The sequence below is a fragment of the Nomia melanderi genome, chromosome 9 (genome assembly GCF_051020985.1).
Source record: "Nomia melanderi isolate GNS246 chromosome 9, iyNomMela1, whole genome shotgun sequence".
Classification (NCBI taxonomy): domain Eukaryota; kingdom Metazoa; phylum Arthropoda; class Insecta; order Hymenoptera; family Halictidae; genus Nomia; species Nomia melanderi.
Window position 1 is genome coordinate 11659345 of NC_135007.1, and position 24504 is coordinate 11683848.

Sequence of the window (24504 nt, forward strand, 5' to 3'; positions counted from 1 at the left end):
TTTACGAGCACGCGATACAATGTAATATCTAATTAATAATCCATTGGCGATTCATACCTTTGCTGAATTGTTAACTTGATACCGACCCATGATCGATTGCTATTAATTAGTATTGTTTATCGGTGCTTGTTTGTAATACCGGTGCGCGTCGATCAGCGTATAGAGTATTAATGACTGAGTGATTAGTGTTCCCGATGTAACAGTGGCATCCGTGTTTATCGAGGGTTTCGTTTGCAAAACTGCATTGTATAATGTATTATAGCCATATTCGACTTGTTGGCGAATGATGATGTTTGTCTGTACAGTACACTTATGTTGCTATAATATTATAAACCCACTGATTCATTTATATCATAGTTTAATTCTTCTAACTTCCACTAACCAATCTTATTATCGCCTCCCCAGTGCCATTGTCAAAACTTCAAGTATAAAATAAATCGAAGCTATTCATCAGCCATTTGCTTCGAACCGCCGAAGATCAAACTAACGCCTGAATTCGAAGCTTACAAATCTCCGCGAGAAGTGAAATGTTCGATGAGCTCTTCGCCGTTAGTGCCATCCGTCCGGGCCAATCAAACGATGGACAGAAACGCTCGGGCGATTTCCTTCCCGGTAAAAAAATCAGGTCCGCGCGTTCAGTGACAGCGCGACGGGCTCTCGCGGAGGCTCCGTTATGTAAAATTCTGTTTGTGTTGAGCGACAGCTGGCAAGAGCGCGCCGGGCGAATGCATACGGGCGAACAAAGCCACTAAATGACATACTCGCCCCGCGATCTAGCTCCGCGCACGTAACACCGGGACGCTTGGTTTTTAATCCCCACTGGGCCTACTTTTTTCCCCCGGCGGAACAGACAGGGAACCGGAGGGCCGAACAAAAGGCAAAAACGCCCGGGTATCTCCGTCCCTCTCGGTCATTGGAAAAATTGTCGGGGAAAACAGGCGGATCCAAGGCTCGCCGGTGAAGCTACCGGTAGCCATTTGACGGGACCCGGCCAGCCATGCGCGAGCCAACGACGCGACGCGACGTTTCGAATAAGTTATTCGCCCGGTCGAGTGTTTTTATAAAACGCCCACCCGCGCGGTAACTTCGTAAACAAACCCCCCCCAGCGCAATTATAATGAAGAAAGTTTCGGTAATTACACTTTTGCCGTGACTGACCTTGTTTCTCTGTTGTAAAAGCCATTTTCATCGTCGTTGCTAACTAACATGGGCACACGTCGAAGTGACATTCGCTGGTTTTGTAGAAACGAAGGGTGGAAAATCGCGTATCGAGGTAGATGGAAATTAATTCACGAAAAAGGTACTTAACACCTTGCTCTCGTTGGCCGTTTGTGGCTTTTCTCAGATTATTATCCTAGAAGCGAAGCCTTTTTCAAGGACTCCTCATCGCTTGCTTTTCATAAATGAGAACAAAGACATTAAATGTCAAAAAATATTTCAATATACATAATTCCACACGGTAAATCCATTGAAACAATAATACCCCATCGAATCGAATCCATCGGAAGCGTATTTGTCAACAAACGAAGTTTTGGGTCCAAAATTTGCCTCATTAGGTGTCCAGAAATAATCGTTCCGTCGTCGATGGCGCATAGGAATTAACCCAGATCGCATTACTTCCCCGGCACGTTGAGGACTCCGTCGCGCCCGGATCGGGAACCCGATTGTTATTCTGTTTCGCCTTGCCCGCGTGTCCCCGGCCTCCGCGCAAATGAAACACGGCGAGAGCCGGGAAACGGGAAGACGGGAACGCGAGTAGTAACGCTGCGAAACGACGTGAAATCGCGCGGTGCAATTTCGTGAGATTGCTTGCCGAGGTGACTCGTCCGGAGGACCATCCTCGCGGAAAAGAGCTTCCCGGAGGCAGGAGGGTGCTCGTATCTCTCCCACCGCCGGGTTTCCACGAAAAAGGAAGCGCGACCTTCCTCTTTCGGGGGAAGAAACGCGCAGCCAGCCACGCGGTAGTCTGTCGGGTACGATCCGGATCGTTGTTTGCTCGAGTCCCTGGCACACGTCACTTATAATTCGCCGCTTCCTCGGATCGGAAATGGAACGGCGCTCGCGAACGTTTCGAATTTATCATGCGTCGAGAGGGGGATGAAAAAGTATCAGAATTCTGGGACGAGAGGTACGCTCAGATTTCAGGAAATTTTTTTGCGAGCATCGAGGCAAATTTGTGACCGAAATAATTTTGCAATTATGGCATGGCAAAGAGATAAATTAATACGTTCCGAGTGGTTTGAACGTGGAAAGTTTATTAAACGTTTGATGATTTTACGAACGGTTTTTTTGTAATTACGTGATTTGCTGTAAAAACGGATATATTTAGTTAGATTTTGAAGTCAGGTATTACATGGTACAACGTTTGTTACGTACGTTGAATATTTTGTTAGTAAACTTGGCGTGTATGATAACATTGTAGAGTGCATTGTTATTAGAGCACAATAGCAGTAACCGCCATTTTGTATCTGGCTGGACTCCGCCATTTCCGAAGCAGTCCGACGAACATTGAAGCGTCTGTGAATGATAACTACTATGAACTCGATGCTGATTTACTAGAGGATGGGGTGAGATTATGCCCCGAAGGTTCGACTAACCTCCTATGAAATACGCGTAACACGCGAAACAGACGTCTGCGGTAGTATGGCGGACTATACAAATTTCTAATACCTATTTATATGCTAATATCGGTCGGATGCTTTCTCTGTATGGAAGTTGCTATTAGAAGGTCTTATATAATACTGATGATACTGAACCAGACGTTGGAAATAATTGGCTAAACATTTACGGTTCTGTAAATTCTTCAACGTTATAATGCGCTCTGAATATTCTCGTTCATTATTAGTGGTTTATTTCGGAAATATTCTACGAGATTTACGTCTCCGAATATTTTAGAATATCTCTTTCAATGAATATATTCATTATTATCCATTGAGATTTTTACAGATATTCGAAATGCAAGGTAAAAGGAGAATAGAGATCGAAGAGGAACGTAGAGAATAATAATGATTATTGTTGAATGCTCAAGAATTACTGGGAAATATTGAATCGAAGCTTTTAGCCTGTTAGTCACGTTCCTCGGAATTTTATGCGAGCTTCTAATGGAAATTTATTGCAGGGAAACAACGGAGATGTTAATGTTTCTTAAGGCTGCTCGCTCGTGCATTTACACGGGAGAGTGCATTGATTTCTAAATTAGTCGAAGTTGCGGTAAATTCTATGAAAACATTTAGTCAATATGTTTATGACACGATCTTAATTCTGTTTAGAAACGTATTAATTGATAAACGTCGTCTATGCGTCGTACAGTTTGATTGCTTTCGGCAGCTGACGTTAATTAACAACCATATATCTAGTAACATTGGAGATGGTGGATAACTGTGCAGCTATCACAGTTCGATCACTTTCCGCCTGAATTTCGCTTCCTTGATTCCACGTGTTTCAATCCTTGTCGGTCTTCTAATTAATTTACTACCACCGTCGCAGTTCCGGGTTTAATGGGTATGTAATGAGATACCTGGCTGTCAAAGTCGTGACTGAAAGTTGAATTGTAACACCGGAATCAGAGTTGCTGGCCGATCGGAAATGATAAATAAGCGCGAGAAACATCTTCAAATTTTCACTGACGCGTGGAATGAAAATCGATTTTGAGGAAGAAGTTCCTGACGATGCATATTGAGGTATTCGCACGGTTTGGTCGGGAAAAAGTCCATTTTAAAAATTTGATCGAACATTTATTGTATACTATTACATTACATTCTCACATTTGCGTGTAAAAGGTCGATGTAAACCCGTCTTTAATTTTGGCCGCTCAGATCGGGCGAATACCGCACTGCGCGATGCGAAGTATGAATCAAGAGGAATCAATTATATTTCATGGAATATACCGAGGAATTTTATCTCGATAAACTTCGGTATAACTTCGTTAGCGTTTTAAAGCAGTTTATTAATTCCGAAACTGTTCGTGACTTGCAATAAAAATTTTCCAAACAATCATGTTTCAACTAAATTACACCCGCGCGGAACGTGATTTTGATGAACACTAAAATTTCCGCTTATAAACGTGCACATATCATCGTTAAAGCAAACTGCCCGCAATTTTCGGGTAGCAGTTTATTTTACCTTTTTACAAGTCTGTAACAACGGACGATGCGTTAATTGAGCTGCCCACTTAATATATTACCGTTGCAACATATGCGAGTAAAATATGTTATTCCGACGCACCTGAGTGCAACGTTATTGTTATAACAATGTATTATTAAACCTGATATTCAAATCGGGAACTCCCCACGTGTACCGCGGCGAAACTTGCGGATTTCCATAATTATAATTTATTCAGTAATCAACAGAAACAGGTAACGAAAACATTGGTCGAACCCGGCGATAACTTTTAATAACATCAACGAACAGAAGGGAACTTTTCATCTCAACGATTTATAGGAAAGTTGTCCGCCGGAACGTTCGCTCACAAAGGAAAAGAAGCAGTTCGAAAAGTAATTCTTCGGGTTCTCTTCGGCGCAAAGTTTCTGGAATTCATGGAGGCGTACTTTTATTCATCCGGTATCGATGCACTACTCTCCCGATGATGTTTCGATGCGCGACAAGCTGCATACAAATATAGGCTTGAATATTCATGCGATTGTGAATTATTACTGTCTGAAACCTGTTCATTCCAATTCGATTGAGAGCGTTAGTGAGCTCGATTTAATTCTTTCGGAGAACGCTTTCGTAAGAATCTTAATCGAGCAGCATTATCACGGAGAAGTAATTGACATTCGATGCATAATTTCGTTAGATGCACAGATTTCACTGAGCACTTAGCGTAAAATAATATTCGTCGGGATCGATGCGTGTTCACGGTCAAATATTCAAGTTTCCTCAGTCGATAATCGAGTGTCATTAAACACGCGTCATCGATATTACTATGACATTTCTCGCCACTCCCCGTTCTCCTCGCTCTCGAGAAGATCATCTATTCCGTAGACACCTCGTTCAACTCGGCGAAACGCGTACCCAACCTAGACACTTCGCGCGAATGACGTCTGCCGCAGTTAAATTAGATCCCCTTGCACACTTTTGTCGAGGGTAATACATTTCAAATTAAAAGTGTAATTCTCGCTTTCGCAGACACGCGTGGGGGGTTATGCCCTGAATAATTACGACCGGTAACCACGCCGGGCGCTGATTAAAAATTTCTAGGAAAGCAACGCGCGGAGAGGCGGCTCCTCATTAAAGCTTCATCGGGCCCCGTATCAATGGCCGCGAAAAATCATAATTCGGTGCCCGGTCGCCGGCGTACGGCTGAGTGCACTTCACACATTCGCTACGAATGGGAAGTGTAGGTTCTAAGAGCGAATCTCGCCGTCACATTGGGAACTATACTATTTTCTGGGTGGCTACAATATTACTTTGGAATCTACAGTAGTTTCTTGGTAGTTAGAATATTGCTGTCAAGCCTACAGTATTTTCTTGCTAGCTATAGTATCGCTTTGGGGACTACAGCGTCGCTCTGGAAACTACAGTATTTTCTTGCTAGCTATAGTATCGCTTTGGAGACTACAGCATCGCTCTGGAAACTACAGTATTTTCTTGCTAGCTACAGTATTGCTTTCGAAACTACAGTCTATCCTTGATTGCCACGGTATTGCTTTGGAAACTACACATTGCTTTGAAAATTACTGTATCGTTTCGAAAACTACAGCATTGGGAACTATGATATTGTCTTAAGAACTACAGTAAGGCCTTGGAAGCTGCAATTAATAGCTACATTAAGAAATTAAAATTTACTTAATTTAGGAACTAGTTTCCACTCGTACCGACTGTATTAACGTTCGCGGAACGGGGCGCGGCTGCGCCGTGCATTTCTGGGCGCTGTAATGAATCGGTCCGCTGCTAATTACAATTACAATAGCCTGCCACGACCTTCTCGCAACCCCGTCGAGTGTAACGGGAGCATCTCAGTCCTCAACCTCTTCAACATGTCCCGCAACCCCCTTCGAGCCCCGTGTTTCTGTGCTTATCCACTACGCGCCGAGATCACGGTTTCCTTTCCTTCGTGTACTTACCCTCGCACGCATCCCGTGCATCGCGCTGGGCTCATAGATATGCAAATCCTTGGAAATGAAACGCGGTACCCGGCTAGCCTTAGAAATAAATGAGTATCTACATAGTTGGATACCGGAGCGCAGTACCTATTGGTTCCACGCGTGTCCGATTCGAGTGTTGACTAGTGCGTCTGTGTAGGAACTGCAATCAATACAGGCAGATTGTGGAATTATTGTTGGAGTTGTGGATTTGCAATGTATTAGGTTGTTTCGGCAGAAATCGTAATTTTTGAGGATAATATTGAAAACTGTATGCTTAAAAATACGTTTACCGCTCGTTTCTACGAATGCAGCCTGTCTTATTTCAGTTCAAGTTCCAGAGCGATTAATTAAACCATTATCACTTAAATTCGTACCATTCAATCACAATCGTCCAACACACCTCAAAGACTCCGAACACTCCCCGCGTTTATTAACAGACTCTCCGAATCCCAAAACATCGCGAACCAAAGCGCCGGGTCAATCACTTAAACGGTGCACGCGTGATAAATGAAAACTCCAGCGTCCAAAGTGGAGGCAAGACCCATAAAAAATGCAGATCTCATAAATTCGAGCGTCGCTTTCCGCTCGTAAACCTCGGGACAGGAAGTGCGTCCCCCGGAATTTCACTGAATGGGAGCCATCAGCTCCAAAAACCGTCCGCCCTATTCTCGGAACAGTGCGGCTGGTTCAGGACGTTTCCATCGCGTCCGATCGGAGGGACCGAAGGCAAAAAGGAAGGAAAACGTACACAATATTTTCCGTATCGCGCGAGGAAAGTTCCCCGCGCGCAGTTACGGCCGTTCGCTCGGTCGGGTTCGATTTTATATTCGGCCACGGCTACCACCGAGCGGAAACTCGATTTCGAGTCCCGCGCAACAATGGACCTCCGTCTTTCGATAAACCGGCCTCCGAAGGCGAGCGTACGTTTCATCCTCGGATTTCTTTCGACGCCGTTATCGGCCGAAGTAGTTTCCAATTGGGGCGGCCGGTGGGTGGTGTCGGGGGGGTTAAAGGTGCCGGATGCGGCGCGCGGGCGGAATGTCGCCACCCCGGAAGGGCGGAGGGCCTGTTGCTCCAAGCTTTGTTTTCGACGAACAAATAAACGCGACCCTCGCTTGATATCGTCACCGCGAATCGACGTTCCGCTAGCTCCCGGCCCACAAGCCCGTTGAACCGCGCCACCCATCGCCCCGCCCGACCCGTCCAGCCTGCACCCGGAGCGAAAGGTTCGCTCCTCGTGCCAAGTCTCATCGTCCGCCTCCGGAAAAACGGGCCATGGAGAAGAGATTCCAATTTTCCCATATTTCGCGGCGCTCTTTCCTCGGGACTAATGAAAACTCGTGGCCTTATTTGATGATAAATGCTGTAAAGGTATGTGTGCCCGACTTCCCGCTGGCGGATCCCGGCTTCGGAAGCCTGTGTTCCGCGGCTCGGCCTCTCTTCCAGCCGGAACGTCGGGGAACGCGGCTCGGTATTGATTCCGCGGGAAAGTTGCGCCGGCATTTTTATTAAAACATAATCCGTGGACCACGGCTACCGCCGTTGAAGCATTCGGGACGGAGATAACGCGCCGGGGATCACGTGTTTCCAATGCTTCCGAGGATAGTTCCGCGGAGTCTTTTCTCTCCGGGTAGAAACAATTTGATAAAACTTCCGCTGCGGGTCTTTGTCTTCTTTTCACTGTCACTCACCTGTTCCAGATAAAACGAACCCCTGCAAGTGAAACATTTGGACCGCATACGGTGTTTGACCAAATATTTTCGCAGCATCGTGGAATCTTCCACCCCTGAATAAAATCTTCGTCGAGGAACAACCGAGGAATAAAGCCTGTGATCCAGCCGAGTGTCGGGATAACTCTCTCCCCTATAAATCCCGTTTAAAATGCAAAGCAACGGCTCTTAGCTGGGTCCGGCGATCAGCTGCAGTAGCTGTCGTTCGAAGGGATTAAATATTTTCCTCTGAGCGAGGATCCGGCCTTCTTTTGTCCGCGATCGCGGCGCTCGTGGGCGAACCATTTCCCGGGCAGCGACGCGGCGCGGTGCGGCGCCTTTTGTTTTTCCCCGCCCCGTTCCCCAAACGTCTTCGTTCTCGCCTTTTAAGCCCCCGCCTCGCCTCGCCCCTCTCTCCGGCCGCCTTTTACCCAGCGCCTTCCATCTTTTACCTCGTTGCGACTTCCCGCGGCACTTTTCCCCCTTTTTTCCGTTTGGTAAAGGAAAAACAGGCAGGAAGCCCGCCGCAAGAAAAGCTCGCGCGATACCCGGCCGCTCGCTTTCTTCCGGACGCGCGGCTTCAGAGACGCGCCGACCGACCGACACGCCCGCCGGTTCCTCGTTTCGACCGATAACCAACGCTGAAAGCATCGCACCGTCACTTTTCCCGCTCGATTCATCACTTCTTGCCTCTCTTCCTCGACGCGTCGATGTCAAACGACTCTCGTCTGCGTTCTACACGGACTTCCTGTATTTTTCTCCGTTCCCCATGTGTTTTTCGTCCTCTCTCCGCGCCTTTGTCTTGCGGTGGCCGCCGACGGTTCCGTTCCCCGTTGTATCGCGTCGCGATGATGATGGACGACGACGCGACCGGCCGTTTATTACGCGCGTCCCAGAATTATTCAATTAAGCTCGCGACCCCTAATTCATCTTCCCGCGAGGAACACGCCGCAGGATGACTTTACAATTAGAGCAGCGGAATTTTTAATGTCGCGCCTCGCGTTGTTCCTCCGGATATAATTCTCTTGTTTCGCCGAGGACTTAATCCGCTGCGTCGCTTTCATAATTGAAATTTTCATTCCGCGATGCTGCGATCTTGCGGAGGCTAAGTTACGCTCTCGTAATGGCTGCTGAGGGCGGATCATCGAAATGGGGTGTAAGGGATTGGCGGCTCGGAATAGGATACGCTTGGGATGAAAAATTGTTTGAAACGTTCAACGAGCGCCGCGACGAAACTGATTCGCCTTTGGGGAGCCATTTTCGGCTGCGACGCGGCCCGCGATGGAAAAGAATAGCGCTGCCGTGTTTCGTGAAAGATAAATGCAATTACTCGGCTATGTAAGCCGAGGAATTCTCATAACGTTCCGTCTTTCTCTCTGTCACGGCTACCGACGAACGTCTTTTTCTTCCGCTGGCATTGACTTCCCGGCACGTGCCAAAGGAACCACGAACCCCGGAGACACGATCGCAGGAAACTGGCTCGCGAACGAAAACTCTAATTTTATTAGTGCACGCTAGTGTTCCGGCTCGTTTTCTGACGATGCTTCCGACGTTGAACAACAAATTTTCACGAAAATCTTTCATATCCCGCATTCCCTAATTTGATCATTTCCCTTTGGATTCTAAGTCTGTGCTTCGACGGAAAAACTGTGCCATAGGATGGCGTCACTATTGAGTCTAAATTCTTGCGAACCTAATTCCCCGATCTTCTGCAAAGAAAAACTAGATTCAATTTTTAATTCATCAACTGCATTGAATTATTCAACGCAACTTGTGGAGTAAATAAAAGACATACTCTGCATGCCAATGACAGTGTCACTCGTGTTGAACCCGTAATACTTTAAGTTCAAAGTCTCGTCCACGGAGAATCTGCCGCATAAAGCAGAATGCATTCGGATTATTAATATTCACGGCCTCGATACTGGTATTATTAGTTCAGATTCTTCCAGGACTTTCAAACCCCTACAAAGGAGCGTCTTTGCGTTTAATAAAGAGAATCAGGTACAGAAAACTTCCACCGCTACAGTAAACTAAGAGGAAAATAGCAGAGAACCGAACAAAGGGGAGAAATTTACAGAGGGAATAAAACCTTATGTTAAAATACACGACGGGCCACGCGAAATGCGAATTAAATGTGGGAGGTTCCCGGTGAATCTAATTTCGATTTGTTCCCTGTTAAATTTTCTTTTTTTTGCGCGCGCGCTCGTACGGAATCCGTACAACGGATTATTGTTTCTTGCTTCTCGTTCTCCACGCCCGATGGGAAATACGGCGAGAGTCGATAGAAGGTGGTCCGTATCGACGCGCGCCAATGGCCTTTTGTACGTGCAATTTTCGCGCGGGCCAGAGAAATTCTAGATGGCTGGTGGAGATACGGTCGCGCGGCCGAATTGTTCCACGCGCAGATCGCGAGTGTCCCCTGACAGACGAGCGGCGCTGAAAAGATCCGGCTGGTCGCTGGAAAAACGATCTTGCAGCCGTTTCTGGGAACAGAGCGAGCAAAGAAAAATGGCGGCTTGGGTTTAATGGGATCACGCCGTTTCGCAGCTTCGATTTTCCTCGGGATGGCAGTTGGAGCAAGGTCGCTGCAAATATCTGTCATCCTTGCGTAAATATTCGATGTTCATTTACTATTTTATTTAGCCCACTTTACGAACACTCGTGTTATTGATTTCTAATACCATATTGTAATCATATTTTCAATGAAATTGGAAGTTTGAAATATTGTCGAATGTATTGTGTGGAGAATACAAAATGGCTGGTTTCGATTGTTTTGTTTCGCAATTATCGGTATCTTAAAACCATTGATATCTGAAATGATCTTGAAAATAAATAGCTTCACTTGAATACTATAACGAATGTTTGAAGAAACCGAAAATAATTTATAGTTACAATTTTTATAGGGGTTACGTATCAATCGCTTTAAACCCGCGGTAGTTCTAGTGTTAAAGGAGATATTGTTTGACGACTATTTAGGAAGTTTGAGAATATATTTCAAATGAATCGCAGGTGATAAGTAATTGAGGAGAACGTCCCTTGTTGATCAAAGTGCTAGACGCGCGATCGTGACAGTCTTTTCTAATACAATTCCCATTTTCCTCGTGTTTGTTGAACGTGGACAAGGCCCCGTAACCAAACCAACCGCAGAAACTTCGCAGTCCGCCGTGGAAACTGCGGAACTTCTCGGTACGAAGTTTTAACCGTCGATCGGAGACGGAATACCAGAAGTGGAATGCTGAATAATACAGGCAGGGGGGGGGGGGGAAGACAAACAACTGACATCTTCGGAGTTCAGCAATCACCGGGACCCTTATCCGTCGCCGTCCGCCGCTCATCCTTAATTCCCGATCCACGTCAAATTCAATGTGTCGCAGACAGCGCGCCGTCGCGCCGCTTTTATCATACTGCGAATTATTCACTGCGCACTCGGCCAGTTTCCGCGCAAGCGGAATTAATGAAAGGATACCCGCCCGTAGCGGAGATCAATCGACGTCGCCGCGGGGATTCGAATTTTTGCGGGAAAAAGAATTCCAAAGTACACACAGTTTCCAACGATAATTGTTACCTCTGAAGTAATTATTTCTGACCTGGATCCCAGTGAAATTATGCTGAAAGGATAATCGGAGCGCGTTTAGAGTCAGCGAAATGGAACTTTCCTCGCTTCTAAGTATGCAGAATTCATATTTTGATAACACACAGTTTGATTAAATATCAAATCACAGTTATTCAATGAAGGAATATATACGAAGGTTCCTCTTGTTACGTTTTGTCTTCAACGGAACCAAACTCAAAGTCGATCAAGTGGTTTCCTCCGTTTATAGATCAGACTGAACGTCGTTCCATTGAATCACGGTTTCTCCCTTTTTCACGTAAAAATTGCAATAATTTCTTCATAGTATATTATAATCTCCATTAATCACACCATCTATTCATCTCCAAGAAGCTTTATACAATTGCATTGATTTCTAAAAATGGCCGTATTGAACATCACCGACGAGAAACCTCCCTCACTTCAAACCTTTCTATCCAGACCTCCATCGAACTCGACATTTACCAGAAACCTTGCCACAATCGTCCGAAAAAAAACCTGATTTTTCATTCGACTCGGTCAGAGGACGAAAGTGGTGGCACGATCTCAATCACGGCCCCTTTCCCGGCAGAACGGCGCCGCTTACTCTCCTATCTCTCTCGATCCCCTTTTTCTTCTCGGCGTCCCCTTCCATCCGTTCCGTTTCCTTTTTTATTTGGTACCCAGTGATTAGTCGAAGTAGCGAGCACCGACGTGCAGAGGAATGGAAAAGTCACGGAGAACGGAGGGAAAAGGGGCCGTGCGCGGGGGCGGGGGCTGACGAGGAAGAGGAACAAACACAAAAGAGCAGGCGCACGGTACCCGCGTCGTGCCCCCGGCGTCCATCCTCTTTGTTTCACGGTCGCGTCCGTCAGGCGAAACGGCAGAGATAAAGGAGAGTCGAAATGAGTATCGCGTAAGGAAACGGACGGACAAACATTAACCGCCAAATCGGCAGTCGTCCAAATTCCATAACGGTCGAAATACTTCCCTTTAGAATCGAACTTGCTTAACACTAGAATTACCGTACCAATCAAAATGACTGGTTTCAATCTTTTTATTTCGCAATTATTGATATCTTAAAATTTTGAATATTCGAAACGATCTTGAAAATGAATAGTTTCGTTTCAATACTATAACGAATTTCTGAAGAAACTGAAAGTATTGTTACAATTTTTATAGGAATTACTTTAATTTATACTATTAATTTTATAGGGAATCGTATTAAATGCTTGGTAGTTCTAGTGTTAACGAGTTGAATTACAGTATAAAATTTTAGAATTTTTATCGTTTACAATGTATAACAATCGTCAGTTTTTAGTTTTATTTGTTAAAGCTTGATGTCAATACATCTCACGGGTCAAAAATTGTAAAGGTAACGAATCAAATTCGTTATAAAGCTTCAGAATTTTCATTTCTCGCAATGCACAGATCATTAGATTCTACTTTTGTTGTTTACCTAAATTAGATATGCATCTTTTCTTAGTTTTATGTTTTATCGATTTCAAGAACGTTAGGTACTGTTGTGAAAGAGATATTTTTAGAATTGTTTGATCTATTTGTTGTATTAATTCGTTATTCACTCCAAGTTTGATGTCAGCATATCTCACGGTTCAAAAGTTGTATAAAGGTGTCAGTAAATTTTACGATTCGGGCAACCGTGTCGCGACGAGTTATTTACGCAGCTTATAAATCATCTCCATTGTGCCCCCTGACTCCGCATACGTAGAAGCATTCGCTGTCCAGGGCCTCGCGGCGGTTACGCGTCTATCTCGATTCCGCTGGATGTTGGCGACGTTGGTACTCCGACCTTTGATGTTGATTGGGTATATGATTTGATTCCCGGGTTAATTCGATGTTGTTCGACCCGTTGTTTGTTTTACGCGCCGCGCGAAACTGTACGCCCACAGGCTGGCCTCCGCGGCTAAGCTGGCAACGCTCGATTACCATAGCGGAAAACCAGATACTTTGTTGCCAGCCATACTGAATTATCATCTATTTTTGCTATACTCAGACTTGTCCCAAATTAACAAACATTATCACTTCGAGAGACGTTTTAACACAGGCAACCGCCTGAAAAGAACTGTAACTACAACCTCTTCCATTATCCTCAATTGAACTCATTCAATTGATTTGTTTGAAAACTTTGTTTTTATAAAAACAAGAACCGTATTCAATGAATTGCCGAACAACACAAAATAGATTAACAGAATAGAAGGCGATACGTTGCTAAGTGTGAATTTTTTTTCTAAGTAATATACTTATCACGTAACATACAAATCACGGTGTCTCGTCACGTGTTAACATCATGGCTACCAACATTACATACTGTATTTTGCACGAATGTCATTTATTTTTACGTTTCATTCTCAAAAATCGTAATATAAGTGAGCAATATTTTTTCCGTTTATATTTCATAAAGATACACTGCATTTGCTGGAATACTGTAAGTACGAAAACTGCTACCGATGCAAACGCAGCTAACGAACGTGTTAATACGGAATTGCCTGGAACCCTACGGGATCGGTTCCACAACACCCACGGCGACATTCTTTTTGTTCCCCGGGGTTGTTGCGATAATATTAGCGAGTTGTTTCGGCAACTGTTATTGTGACGAATAAACCGGCTGCGCCGTTATTGCGCCGTTGCTGGGAATAATAATGGCGCGACGTTCGATAACTTGTAATTAAACTGCGGGTGGCGATGAGTGTGTCTATATTTTTACGTTTAAACCCAGCTTAATCAAAGTTGAAAAAACTCCAATTTTCCGCTTCAGTCCACTTTATTCCGGCAAACACCGGCAGCAGAAATATTTCACTGTGAAAAACGATAAACCGGATTCACCAAGGCTTCCCTGCCCCATCTTCGTTGCAACGGAAATCTGTTTGTCTACGCTAGACCGATAGTTCTCCTCCTCGCGGTAATCATCTTATTAAAGCCCAAGAGAAAGCTTGCCGACGAACCACTCGGAACAATTACAAATTTCAAAGCCGTTTCGAAGGCACTCGACACCCTTCGCGGGGCATTATGTCACTTTCCCCGCGCGCTTTGAGACAACTTCCTTCTCGGATTGTTTCTAAACCGCCGCGGAAACGCGCCGCTTTCGGTTTAAAACGCTCGCGAGCGCTTTCCCCGCGCTGAAAGGACCGAGGCAAGAAAACTGTCGCCGAGAGGAGAGGATCCTTTTCGTTTTCAAGTATAATTACGACGGAATGGACGCGTTCCACCGCCTCAAAAGGAAATCCGCGGGGGTCGAAATAAGAAGGAGCGTCGCCCGGAAGGACGGGAACTTTTCTACTTAAGGGAATCAACGACCGCCACGCAGCTTAATAGATATAATCGCTCTTGCCCGCGCGAGCGGAGAAAGACGGCGGCCCAGGAATCGGATATTCCCGGGCTCTAAGTGAATTTTCGCGTCGCGGGATCGCTGATGAGTAATAGACGCAAGTCACTGTAAACATTCGTTAGCCCGTTAACGGTTCGCGTTGCTCGAGCAGCAATGGGCCGGCGCGGCGCGGCTTCGCAGCTGTCTACGCAATTAGAGTCTAATTGTTGGAGGAACAGCGCAACCGTCGCTGAAAATTATACTGTCCAGGATAGAAAGTTTGCTTGCACGTTGCCTACCGCGCGTCGAATTGCTCATTTTCGTGGAAAGCACACGGCGGGCCGCATTATATTTCGTTCAGCGTTTTGAACATTGTCGGGCCACGGTCGATTCGACCGTAAAAAATGAATATTAATCGCGGCGGAACGTGGAACTTCAGTTCCGCGGGGAGATTCTTTACGAATAATTGAAATATTCTTAGAGTTTCGTGAACTGTGAATTCCTGTTTCGAAGAAACAAATAATATTTTGTTCGCCGATTGAATCCATTCGACGTCCCGCTCTTTTCAATTCTTATTCAGGATTTAATCCTTTATACCCAGCAGAAGGAATTTAATTATTTTCCGTGTACGCTTCGGTTTAGGTTTCACGTGCGTAATGCGTCAGCATGATTCCTTTTAATTACACCGCTTGTGGAAGAGTAATGAAGATTTTATGATTCACATTAGTATTTCAAAACATTCAATTAAAATGATTCCATGTAATTCCGCGGAAAGCAGTCGTGGATATAAATTTAATATCTCGGCCGTGGATTATTCGACTCGTGTATCTGTAGATCTGGGAACAGTGTATAATTATATCTTTTCTAGTAGTTTTAATGACGTCTGTGGAAGCTGAACCTTTTCAGTGGGCGTTATTCAACCGACAGTAGTCACTTTTGATGGAATTTATTGTCGACTAATGTTCAAATTTTGGGAGTAGAAATAACCTTTCATCTTAAAGGCAATAGATTCATTCATTAGGCAAATAAACATGACAAACATCATAGTTTACAAAACGGATCGTGCCTCTGTCGAATATATTTCAACGAAACATATATCTCTAAATTATGTCGGTCGATCGGGAAAACTTGCGACGCGTTACTACCAAAAATGCGACCGAACATTTTCGCTAATGTTTCTATACTGTAACAACGTTTCCGCCCGATCCACCTCATTCAGGAATTTCGTTCACATTTTCCACGCTGATGTGCTGTTTCCAGCTATTAGTCCGGCGTTTCGGGAAGTTTTACTTGTGTTTCTCATAAATTATACATGTAATGTAGAGCCGTGTCCGCGGCGCCCTAGAAGTTAATTAAAATACATGGCATGAATAAACGTAACTATGAACGATCTTTCCCGCGCAGGGGGTGCGTTGTTCACTTTCAGCGTACCCGGGACGCCATGAAATTGCGTTTGATGTTTCATTGTGCGTAGTCGACGTCGCCATGGCTTCGAAGGAAACTCATTCTATCGGTACTTTTCTAATATCGTAACGAATAATAATATTATTGCGCCGAGTACACGTAAATGATACGTGAAATAACGAATAATCACGGGTAAATAAATATGCGTAAGTAATACGTAAATGATCCGAGAAAATAATAAATAATCATGCGTAAGGGAATCTACGTAAACAAAGCGTACAATAATAAGTAATCGTACGTAATTAATGAAATTATTTTTATCCTCGTCGTCCGATTATTATCGTAGGGTTTCGACATGATTCGCGATTGACAGCGATTACATTCACGATGAATCGCTACACGAGGATATCGCGTTTTACCCGTATTACGAACTCGAAAGAAAGAGGAAGCCATACACGAGAGATTTATGCAAGCGAGCTGCATTTGAAAGGAATACGATACGCGGTATTCGAATTGTTCACCGCAATGAATGTCATAATAATTAAAAATTGTTGCACGGGAATGCAGTGCGAGCAGTAATTACGGATTCAAGCATGCCTGTTGCTTAATTAGTAATTATTATGACTTCTGTTTCGAGCTCCGTTCGCGTATTCGTTCTTCGCCGCAGTCTTCTAACGGGTGTGAAAGAAACACTGTCGCAATCTAGAAACCAGTACGAATTCCGAGGCTCTGAATATTCGATGACACTCCGGTTTTAACATTCGATTCTGTTGATCCGTGGGACTTAACGTTTTGTAACTTCATATTTCTCACGTGACTTCTAAATTGAATCAATTATTACTCATTCAAGCCTATTCGAATCTCTCGCTATTCTATATTATCAAGTTCGAGTTTTAAATCGGTAACATTTACAAATCGACGAACAATCCGTTTCAAAGTAATAAAAGAACCCGTACAATTAAATCCTGAACAAACCCTCAAAATTCACACAATCGATCGAATCATACACAACAATCTGAATTAGGAATGTTAACAAAATTCCTTTCGCCTAACAAGCTATCAAACAAATCAAACATCCCCACGAACAGAACGCAAAACATCGCAACCACAAAACGTGCGAAAATTCGAAAAATTCCAAAATCCCAAAATCGTGTTCACTTACCGACCAACCGAGGCACACCGATATTCTTCCATCTCGCAGAACACACCCAGATTATCAAACGATACACCCGTTAGATTTATGCGCGCCCAGTACCAAGGCTTGTTTACACTTTGGCGGAGAGTTAAGAGCTTCACCCAGGCGCTGGGGTGCCGAGTAATCGACTTTCCTGACCCAGAAAGTCAAAAGGGCTTCGTTTACTTGACGTCCTCCCTCTTTTTCTCCCTTTCCCTCTTTCAGCCGACTTTCCCTCCCCCGCCCCGACTGCCCCATTTGATTCTTACACCCGGCCGACCGTCCTTTTCTCTTCCGTCTCCCGCTCCCGCCATTGTCTTTTTCCTCTCCTCCAGCGAGGCTCTCGGTTCCGTCTGTCTGTCTGTCCGTCCGTCCTCTTTCCGGCGCCCCTCTTTTCAGGCCGTGCCTGTTTCACTCGCTTTCCCGGGCTACCGATCTACCGAACTGCCGGCAACCCTCTCCCCGTCCGTTCGCCTCCGCGCCGAGCTAACCCCCGTTTTCACGCTGGAGTGTCTCTCTCTCTGCAGAGTCGAGTCGAGTCGAGTCGGGTCGGGTCGGAGTCGAGTAGAGTCGCGTCTGGATTCGGTTCTTGCCGGGTGGAGATACGGTCCGTATAGTTAAAATCGGGCACTGACCGAAAATTTCAATATTCCGGCTCTTTCACCGACGAGAGGAGGACCCCGCTGCAAGCCAAGAGATATCGACAGTTTCTAGTAGAGGCGAAGACGGGGTCGGCTTGCAAAGAAACCTCTTCGTGGGCGGTTGCCGCGGAACGGGGACGGGGGAGGGCGCGCGATGCGAAACGGGGAGAGGGTTGGAGAGAACTCGAGAAACGTTTTTTCGCGGCGCGATACCGGGTTTCTGGATCAGGAATCGAGATGATGCATCCGAAAGCGTTTCCAATTCGCCTCTAAGTTCTCGGGTAAATACCTCGGGCCCTTGATTTTTCTTTATTGCCGGCGGATATTGTACGCTGCTACCCTTAAGCTTCGATTAGAAAACACCGGGATGGACGATGTTGGTTTTTTTCACGGTGAAAGACGATTCAAGTATTGTAACCATCGAAACGACCGGTTTTTGGTTTCTTATGTTACACTGACTGGTGGCAAACTGTTAAATATCGAAAATTATTTCGTAAATTAATAGTTTCAGTTGTAGAATGTAATGAGTCATTAGGAATTTGGAAAGATGTACTATCATTTTTATAAGATAGACGTGAATAGTATTTGATGTATTGTTATGTAAATTAATTTTTCTTATTCTTTGAATTTTTAATGTTAGTAATGATAGTACTAAGGGGCTTTTCGCTGGCGACAGCTTTTGAGAGTTAATTTGAAGTTACTGAAATAACCGAAGCAATGAAGTGACCTTTTGAAGTTCAGCTAAGTGACAAGAATTGAAGTGAAAATAACATTTCAGCGAGGATGAAATAATTATAGAAGATGCTCGCCGAATCGGGCAATTACGGATAATTTGGGACAGAATTATTGAGTGCAAGGGTGAATGGAAGAGCGACGACAGTTCTTTGAAGATCAGTTCCCTAAGTGTCCTCCAAAGTTATTAAAAGCCTGTCCGACCAATATAACGACCGATTTCTCACAACCTCGTTCTTCCTTCTTTGTGCTCTGTAATGGGAACGGAATTGCACTTCTCCTTTAGTTTGTTCCGTAAACTATTCCCGATACTGGCCGAGCTTTCTTTAAAATACGAAACAGGTAATCTTATTGTAGTCTTTCAAACAGTCTGCAACAAGACTGCGAAACAGTTTCGTTATTTCATTCAATAATACTGCATAGGCTACATTCACTTGTTTGATAATATTAACAAAATTCATTCTCGCAACTACTTGACCTATAAACTGAAGACATGCCAGGAGGAAGACGATGAAAATTAATTACAAGTCTCGAGCTTATTAAGGTTTCATCGCAGAGTGCGAGTGACTTGTAACGCAGGCAGCCAGGTGCAGTGATTAAGTCGAGAGTATAGTGAGCGAAACGTACCTCTCCTCTGGAAACAAGTAAATTAAAGTTACAGCAGAAGAACTGAAATTGTCGCGTAAGTAGGAATCGAATTGTAAAATGGATGAAAATATTTTCTATGTTGAGAGAAAGACTGAGAAACTAGGAGAGTTGGCAGGAAAAAGTGGAAGAAGGTATGTGGACACTAGAAAGAGGTTAACAGAAATGATGGAGAGGGAACTGGGGAAGAAAGGAGAAGGACAGGAAGAGGCCAGCGCTTATATAAAAGTTGGAAGAAAACACAGAAGCTGTCGGTGGCGGCTGAAGGAGGCGCGATGGTGGCTAGGCTTGGTGGTGGTATTAAGTGCTCTTTTACAGAGCACAGACGTCTAGGACGATGATGAAAGCGCTCCTTTATTACTTTCTCGCTGTAGGTGCGATTTGAATTTCAAGGGAATGGTCCGAGTTGATTTCGGGTAAATGGAAAACCGAACGGTTTTCGCTGGCCAATGACGTTCCATTCAACGTACATAGATATCTACCATCGAGTCGGCAGATGTGGATAATACCAGCGATAATTCGCGAGTAGCACTACCTCGATGTCAATTGATTTTTTTCTCAGTCTTTATGTCTTTCTCTTGCATTGTCAGGCACATTCTAAACACTTATGAAAATCAGAAACTGATTTGTTTACTTTGTTCAAGGGCACAACGTTTCGTGATGTATCAAACTCTAATTAACCCCTATCGGGTGTCTAATCATAAACATTTGGAATTTCCACTGATCGTCTCGGTGACTAGGGATTTAGGATCTGATCCTCGACGTAAGTAACAGCGAACGTGAGTTACTTGGCCACTATAGTTGTGGTTACCATAGTCACCAGACCAAAGCTTAAATCGAGTTTGCTCTGGGTATCGAATTTCTGCAGAAGTGCACTCCCCGGTGTGCAGCTTGAGATCGAAAGACTGGCTAAGACAATATCGCTTTAGCTGGTGATCCACAGTATGTATCAAATAAATTTATTTCAAACCGGCAATCATGGTCCGGCGTCTATTTCCGCAATTGCATTTCGACGACGTTACAAGGAAACGAATTTAAAATGGCTCTAGTCATTTCTATCTCTTCCCGTGTTCCTTTATTGCGATATTTGTATATTTATTTATTTTTCAAGTGTCGTTTCAGTCTATTTTCGAAAAATGACAGTTTTAGTTTTGTAATCGCTGGCTTGGGACTGTGTTTGAACTCCGTTGAATTTCCTATTGGTATTGTTTCCGTGGTTGACAATGATTTTCCACTGATGAGAAACTTCTGCGACTTTAAACTAATGATCATTCTATCTACTCGAGAATGTGCATAGGAAATTCTCTGAAACTTGAAGACGCATACGTAATTTACTTCGAACTTCTTGCTCTTGATTTTAATTAGCGCCCCGACAATTAGGAGAAGTTTGTTGCCTTAATCGATAGTCGGAGTTAGCCGGAGTCTTATCAAACTTTGATACTCATGGTGAAACAGGGGTTGCTCAGACGTTCTGGTGCACTGTTGCCATCTTTCGAGGGGAAATGAAATCTGTTCTGATGCAACGTCTATTGTTAATGCAGGTAGCTTCCATACCGACCAATGGCTCGCTTCTCCGGCTAAAGTAGGATATCATCTTATGCTAGTTCGAGCCTTCACCACGGAGTGCGTTACTTTGATGTTTCATCCATTTATCTATTATCTTCAATCTAACGGTTTTATCTAGCTTACTAGAATTCATCGAATATTATCTCCTACAATATATTTCATTAAAAAAAAAACATTCACTTTAAGCAATTGTTAACAAACAATTTTGTCGAACTGATAGAACAATATAAAATAGAAATTAAAGAAATATTTTAATATTATTTTCTGTATTCAAATCATACTGTATTACCCTTTTTTTGTCACGAGCAATCGCACTCAATACATCAGTAAAAGTGATTAATTTGAATTGCAAACATCGCCGACCGAGAAAATTACACATATAACTTTCTCATAAGAGATACCCTACCGCGCATTTTATGTAAATCATTCATAATTGAAGTGTATTTCTCCGCTTAATCTCTCATCATCGACGTAACATACGTGCTACGAACGACTCGCATAATCTCGAACCGAAGATGTACACGAATGTATCTCAGATCTATTATGCGCATACATTTGAATTTCTTTCGCTGCGCTCGCTCTTCTTCGCAAGGTAATCTGATTTGCGCGGCTATTATTACCTCATATATATCCTTGATACCACCGTTTCCCCTTATTCCCTGAAAAGCATCGTCCCGACGAATCTGCCACTACCAAACGCTATTTTCGTATACGGTAACATAATAATAGAACACGCATCCACCACTCAACGCAGCACAATGCGAACCTCTAATCCCTTCGCGATCCGAATGACTCCCAAATCATCCGTTTCCACGATGAAATCTTCGAAGCATTCGGAATTCTCGATCAGCCACTTTCACTCCACCCACCTGAAAACATTCTCGCAAACATGACAATCTGTTTTTCCAATAAATTTTTATTGAACGGTCCGTGTTGCCAAAATTGGCCACCTGATGGCGCGGTCACGGGACACTAGCAGTGATCACCTTCCAGTTCAAGGCTCATTTGCCCGCTGAAAATCCTGAGAAATTCAGGAACGCTGTTCCAATTTGCGGAACCCGCGAGTGTAGTCACGGGGTGGCAGGAACGGCGGATGCAGGCCAGGTAGAACGGATACCGCGAGCCGTGCACGCGCGTGAGTAGGGATAGCGTGGCGCGTGGAGCTGCGCCGGCTTACGGCTGTCACTTGTCAGTCTGCCGCGAACGCTCGTCTGGCGTGGTTCGTGCGTTCCGTTCCCGCTTCGTCTCGGTTTCTGTCGATGTTTTCGTTGCCGCGAGTGCCGGTTGACCATTACGAAATAAACATTAATGTCATCGCCGAGGAGCGTTCCGGAAGACGCGTCGCCGCGTCCCGTCGCGGTGATCACATCGGTGCATCGCGTCGTTAATCGAGACCGGTCCGTGCGCCGCGTTTAAATTCCCGCGTTTTTCCTCGTCGCCCGACAGGGGGGAATATCCACGAGCTTCTATTCCCCGGAGCTGTGTGCTTTGGTGAGAGAAAGAATAAAAATCAAAAGAAAAGAGAGAAAAAATAAAAAGAAATTTGTGCTTTGTCGTTCGGTGAAACTTGTTTGTGTTCCTCTTGTGTGCCATTGGATTACCACGAAGCGCGGAGTTACCAGTCCACTTCCGAGCGGAGGGGAAACGCACAGAGAGCCCGGTGAGTCCCCGATGTTTTTCGTTCACGCGTTTTATTTGGCGCGCCGGTAATTATTAGGTTGGTGCACCTGAAACGTCGGGCCCGTTCGTTCAACCGGAGGCTGGCCGGTGGAATTTTTCCTGGGGATAACGCAGATTTTATGTGGTTTCGGGGATTAGCGGTCGTGATCGATAGGCTTCATCGACGGTGATTCCGATGGAGAGATTGAAATTGCTTTCGCTGGTATTCGCGTCGATTCGGTTATACCGATATCGGTCGAATTCGAGTTTTGCTTTCGACTTTTCGCCATCTAACTTCAGGATATCTATTTTCTGAACTTTACTTAAATGAAATATTACATAAACATTGGAAAAATTCTATCGTCTGTCATGATTTTAGGGAATATTTCTCTTACACAATAGTTCCATCTTTAATATATAGCGCGACAGCAGACAGCCAACCTTTTTCGGCTCCATTTTGCCACCGCCGAAGCGGAAACTCGGTAAAAACGACATTTTCGGTGCACCAGCTTGACACAAGAGGAAAACCTCGCTTTTTCCAAGTAGCAACAAAGGAAAAAATATAGTTTTAAGCTCACGGTCGCCGTTCATTGGTGACGCGGGCACATCGCGCGGCTAATAAACGTCTCGAAAAATGGAGTTCGCTGAGAGACAACGAAAACTGGTGGCTCGTTTCCGGCGCGGACGAAATCGCGGCTCGACGAAAACATTTTCAGCCTGGCCGGTTGTGTAAGAGTGGTCGCGTGCAATGACCGTGGGACCAGTGACAAATCGCGAATTCGCGAGGAATTCTCATATAAACAATGCGACCGTGATGCTCGCTCATCCTTCGCATACGCGGTTTTAGTCGAGGCGTTTTCTTCTCGGTTTGTTAATTAAGGACGACTGCTGTGTTGCTCGGCATTTTTTTCGGCGCGCAGCGATGCCAGCTAGGATCATTAATTACGCAGTTTTTGTTGGCACATCGCTAATGAAGATCATCAGTTATAGGTTTTCGTTTAGCGCGTTTTCGTTCGACTCGCTATTGTCGAGACGCGAGCAGCTTTTCCCTGCCGCGGAAACTTTCCGGCTGCTAAAAAATCTTCACCGATACGTAACTTTCGCGCTTTCCTCGCTAGATTGTCTGTTACGTTAAAAAAATGCTCACTTTTACACCATTGCGCAACGGAAGTTATTGTTTCCTATCGCGTGGTTCCCGTTTTCACTTCCGGTACTGGAAGGTCGCAACGTTCCGTTGTTGTGGGAGGAGACGGTGAAATTAGTTTCCGATCGGGCCATATCGATACATTTAATTATGTTTACCGTGGGCGGCCCGCGGCCGCCATATTCGGTCGGATAACGCGCACGCGAGGTTCAAACGATTTTGGTATTCCAGCGATTACCGTTGCCGCGCGATTTTCGTAGTTTCGGAATGGCATTATGTAAATCGCTCCTCCGCGCTCTCAATGAACATTTATTTGAACGGAACCACTGCGCACGGCCGAATAAAATTTGAATTTGAACGAAATGATGAATACAGGATAGACTAGCCGGGAATTATTCGCTTAAAATTCTGCGTTGCAAATTACCGCGGCGAATTTATCGGCGAGTGTACAAGCGCGCGGCTCATCCGGCGTCTGGCGGAATTGTAAACGGAGCGGATCCGTTTAATATTACAGTTTTAACGGACAAATTTGCACATAATACGTATCATTCTTGTCGCGAGTTTCGAGCGAGTTCCGCGAAACGGTGGCCCCCGAACGGGCGACGTTGAATATAATCGAAACGAATCGGCAGGAAAAAATCAGGATCGCGTGTTTACTCGTTCTTATCTTCTCCTCTTCTTTTACGGCGAGTTTAACGTTCAATAAAATTGAAATTCAAATGGATCCGAGTTTTCCTCCCACGACTTCAATCATTATCGAGACCTTCGTTGCTTAAAACTGCAAATTTGTCTTTATTTATCGCCTATAAATCACCGGAGGAAAACGTGGGCTGACGTTGGTCCCACGGTCA

At 44.7% G+C, this 24504-nt stretch overlaps 1 protein-coding gene and 1 long non-coding RNA gene across 2 annotated transcripts in view; both read left to right on the forward strand.

Moving 5' to 3' along the window:
* LOC116432825 (uncharacterized) overlaps positions 1 to 24504 on the forward strand; it is a 474592-nt gene that overhangs the window by 21477 nt on the left and 428611 nt on the right. The window lies entirely within an intron of this gene.
* Positions 21918 to 24504, forward strand: part of LOC143174935 (uncharacterized) — a 90106-nt gene continuing 87519 nt past the window's right edge. The window contains exon 1 of the long non-coding RNA XR_012999466.1: positions 21918 to 22510. This is a non-coding gene — a long non-coding RNA (uncharacterized LOC143174935). The remainder of the gene's footprint in view (positions 22511 to 24504) is intronic.